The sequence below is a fragment of the Gossypium arboreum genome, chromosome 8 (genome assembly GCF_025698485.1).
Source record: "Gossypium arboreum isolate Shixiya-1 chromosome 8, ASM2569848v2, whole genome shotgun sequence".
NCBI classification, from domain to species: Eukaryota; Viridiplantae; Streptophyta; class Magnoliopsida; order Malvales; family Malvaceae; genus Gossypium; species Gossypium arboreum.
In genome coordinates, this window is record NC_069077.1 from 48,026,725 (window position 1) to 48,031,618 (window position 4,894).

A 4,894-nucleotide genomic window follows, 5' to 3' on the forward strand; every position below is an offset into this window, starting at 1 on the left:
AATCGATGCAAATTCTCCATTCGTAATTGTTGTAATTGGTATCAACTCATTATTCTCATTTTCAATGACTGTGATGCCTCCTTTCTTTGGCACGCACTGGACCGACATACCCATGAACTATCTGAGATGGGGTAGAAACCACTTGATGATTTCTTTCTTGACTACATCCTTCATGATGGGGTTCAGTCTTCATTGCCCATCAATCGTCTCTTTTTCTCCATCTTCCAAGATAATCTTGTGTATGCATACAAATCGACTAATTCTGCGGATATCGGCTATGGTCCATCCGGTAGCCTTCTTGAATTGTTTCAATACCAGGATGAGTTTCTCTTCTTGCTCAATAGTTAATTCTATTGAAACAATCACAAGAAAAGTAGACGTGTTACCTAAATAAACATATTTTAAATGTGAAGGAACTACCTTGAGTTCACATTTAGCTGGCTCCTCGATTGACGCTTTTGGTTGGGCATAATCCCTATTCTCTAACTCCAAAGATTCAAAGTGGGATTACGGATTAAATCCCCTTTGATTAGCTTCTAAAAAGGCTAATTATTTATCTTTCTCTTCATCATTTGGAGGATCTGATGTCAAAATTCGTTCCAATTGGTCCTCAACATAGTTGAGTTCCTTCTCCACGATTAAATCCTCTAAATTAGACACTGTAGAACAATCATCAATTGTGTTAGGAAATCACATAGACTTAAAAACGTTAAGTTTTACCTGATCATCCTGAAAATGCATAGTAAGCTCACCCTTCTACACATCAATAAGGGTCCTCCTAGTTTCTAAGAATGGTCTTCCTAGGATGATTGGCACCTCTTTGTCTGCTTCAAAGTTTAGAATTACAAAGTCAATAGGAAAGATAAATTTGTCTACACGTACCAATACGTCCTTGATTTTTCTTTCTGGATGTGCGAAGGATCGATCTGCTAATTGAAGTGTAACCATAGTAGGTCTAACTTCACCTATCCCTAGCTTCCTAGTCAAGTTGATACTCGCACCCAAGTCACATAGTGCCTTACCACAATATGTTGCTCCAATATTGCAAGGTATGGTAAAACATCCAGGATTCTTCAATTTAAGGGGCAGTTTATCTTGAAAATATGCACTGCATTCCTTCGTTAGGGCTATCGTCTCAAATTTTCCAAGCCTTTGTTTTTTAGACAGGATATCCTTCATGAATTTGACGTAGTTCAGCCAACGGGATGTTGATATGAAGTTGCTTGAGTACTTCTAGGAACTTCTTGAATTGAATTTCCTACTTCTGCTTCTGAAGTCTTTGAGGGTAGGGTGGTGGAGGTTTCTTTACTGGAACTGGTTGATTCATCTTCTGTTGTAATTTTGCATTTAACAGAGTTGTTAATTGGTCAAAATTAGCTAGTTTTGAAGTCACCTTGTCGAATTTTATAGATGTTGGTTCTTTTGAAACTGGAATTTCAATCCTCGGCTGGACGTCCTCTGAATCTTGAGCATCAGCTGGCTCATTTTGAACTTCGACGGTGTTGGGATCTAATGTCTTTCCGCTCCTCAATGTCAACGCTTTACAATGCTCCTTCCCTGGATTCCTCGGATTCTCCGCATCACTAGGTAAAGCAGCTTGTGCTCGATTTCTGAGTTCAGTTGTAAGCTGGCCCATTTGGTTTTCTAGGTTTTCCAATGTAGCTACTTAGCTTTGGATTAAGGCATCATTTTTGGCCATGTATGCCTTCAACAAATTTTCTAAGCCATTAGATTGTTCAACTTGGGTTGGTTTCTGAACATGTTGGGGAAAACTAGGTGGCTGGGTTGATCTAGGTTGGGCATAAGTATTACTGGTTCCAACTCTTTGGTTACTCCAGGAAAAATTTGTGTGGTTTCGCCATGATGAGTTATAGAATTTGGATTGCAGTCCTTGCCTTCCTCGATTTTGATTCTGGTTACCCATGTAATATACAGATTCTAGGTTCGATGGACATTCTTCAAATAAATGTCATTCCCCACAATAGACACAGGCTATATTTTCAAATTGATTTGGTGGCTGTGCTGCAAAACTATTAGACCCATTAGTAATAAATTTTTTTAACATTGAGGATATTGATGACACTTGAGATGCGAGTGAAGTAAGAGTGTCTACTTCATGTATTCCAGCAACTTATCTTCCCGACGCTGGTCGATTGGTTGGCCATTGATAATTTTTACTGGAAATCCTTTCAATGATTTCATAAGCTTCATTATAAGACTTAGAAAGGGGAGCACCATTAGCAGAAGCATCCACTACCATCCTCGTGTGGGCATTAAGACCGTTATAAAATGTCTCAAGTTGGATGCAGTATGGGATTTCGTGATGAGGGCACTTTTATAATAATTCTTTGTACCTTTCCCATGCCTCATACAAGGACTCATCATCCATTTGTTGGAAGGCAATGATCTCATTTCTCAACTTAGCATTCTTGCTAGGCGGAAAGTAATTCATAAGAAATCTTTCTACAAACTCTTGCCATGTGGAAATTGAATTTGGTGGCAATGATTTCAACCAAGCTTGAGCTCTGTCCCTTAGCGAATACGGGAACAGCTTCAATCGTAATACATATTCGGGTACTCCAGCTAACTTCAAAGGATCGCTCACCCCCATAAACAGTTTTAAGTGTAGGTGAGGATCTTCGGTAGGCATTCCACTGATTTGGCCTACTGTCTGAAGCATATGAAACATGACTGACTTTAGCTTAAACTGTTGTGCCTCAATTTCGGGTCTCTTAATACCCAGAAAAAGATCATTAAACACTAGAACTGAATACTATCTTAAAGCTCTATCCCTATCATCAGCAATAAGGATAGGATTTTGAGCAAGGTTTGCTCCGTTTCCTTGATTCAGATTTTTGAAGTTCATCTCTTCAGTCCTTCTTTGACTTGCTTGTCTTCTTCACTATCAAAAAGTTCGTTCAATCTCAAGGTCTACAGGGAGTAAATCAATAATTCGGTCAATACTCATAAACACTTGAAATAATTACAGAAAAGTTAATTAAGTTAAAATTTGAACAGAAAAATAAATAAAAAATGTAAAGCTAACAAATCCACAAATAATGACTTTTTAAAATAGTCCCCGACAATGGCGCCAAAAACTTGGACGATGAAAATTTGCAAGTGTACACAATTGCAACAAGTAATAAAGTGACAAGTAAATGTCGAGTTATCGTACCCAGAGGTACTGTGAAAAGAATTATTTATGAATGTTATTTAAAACACTTTGGTGAAGAAAAATATTTTGTTTGAAGAGGGTCATTAAATACTAAGATTTTAAATTAAGTAAACTAAATAAATAAATCTCAAATGCACAATTTCAAAATACGATTTTAATCAATATGACATAATTGTGTTAGATTAATTACATTTCTTAACTTAGAATTATTAAACTCATGTTTATATTGTTACGAATAAATTCACGACAACTCAGTAATTTGCTAACTTATGAACATACTCACCTACCAAAATCCATTCATCTTTTGACTATATCCCTATGTCAATTCAACCGATTAAACAAATCTTAATAGACAAATATGTTATTGCATATACATTCTTATTAAATCAAAATAATCTCTTATACATATCCCTATGTCAATTCAAACGATTAACTAAATCTAATAAGCACATAAAAGACTACGTAAGGTAACAAGGTATCCCTACCTTGACACAGTTTAATCACAATAATCTTGCAAGTTATGCAAGGCAAATGTATCGTCCGATACTGTTTCTTAACCCTCAGCTGCCTTAGATGATTAGACATGCACTGATTAAGTACTGTGTCCATTAATTACAATTTCAATCTGTTTAAATAATTAATTCATTAGCTACCTCACAATGGTAATGCAAGAATAACTTAGTCATGATTTTACTTAATCAAGCATCTTACCGAGGCCTATAACAACATAAACACAATTTTAACAATTTTAGCCAATGAAATGCAATCAACCTAACATGAATTAAGTTCAAGCTAAATTGATTAAATTAACCATTCCAACAACATAAATATCCATATATATGTTCATCATAACAACAACAAAAATTAAAGAGATAGGGAACAAGAATCAAATCTAGTGTTTTTCCGTGGCTTGACTAGTTTGCTCCGTTCTTCCTTCTCCGTTGTCCTCGTCAACCAAGGCTACTATGAACACTTAATTGCTGCTCCAAATGGCTGATGAATGGCCCTTTTCCAAAAGGAGAAATCGGCAAGAGAGAAAGGGAATTTGGAACGGAAAATAAGAGAGAAAGTGGAGAGAAGAGAGAAAAGTTGTGAATGCTTGGGATGTCTTTCAAATGATCAGCTTAAGAGGCTATTTATAGCTGAAGAGGGCTGCTAAAAATAGCTAAAATTATCATCCAAAGAACCCTCCCTTGGCCGGCCACACTTGTGGCAAGTTTGATGGTTTCAAATTTGCTAAATTAAGCTTGGGGAAAATCTAGAAAGCCACCATTTCTGGAGGGGTTTGAATGCTATTTGAACAATTCTTAAAGGGCCTCTTTGCAAGATAAATAATCAGCCAATAAGCTAATTTGGGTCTAATGACATGAATTTTACGGTTATCAAAAAAGTGTATTTTCGAGTCTCTGTTACTAAAAAATGGATCCGTAAATATTTATCAAAAATATTTAAAAAGTTAATTCGATGGTTAGTTAGAGTTTAATTAAGTGAATTTAGCTTAATTAAGGATAATTGGATAAAAGGATTAAATTGAATAAAGTATGAAAGTTTAATTATAGATTAAAAGAAAATAAAAGGACCAAAATGAAAATTATGCCATTTAGCATAAGTGAGTGACATATAAAGTAAAAATCTAAGATTTTTACTTAGATTTTAATTATAAAATATATATATTTATCAGTAATAAATGATATTAAATTAATTTATTATAATTATATT

At 35.2% G+C, this 4,894-nt stretch overlaps 1 non-coding gene across 1 annotated transcript; it reads left to right on the forward strand.

The window, feature by feature from the left end:
• Window positions 1-2,315: 2,315 nt before the first annotated feature.
• LOC128279625 (small nucleolar RNA R71) lies at window positions 2,316-2,422 on the forward strand. Its single transcript, XR_008269824.1, has one exon. It is a non-coding gene; the product is annotated as a small nucleolar RNA R71 (small nucleolar RNA).
• Window positions 2,423-4,894: the final 2,472 nt, after the last annotated feature.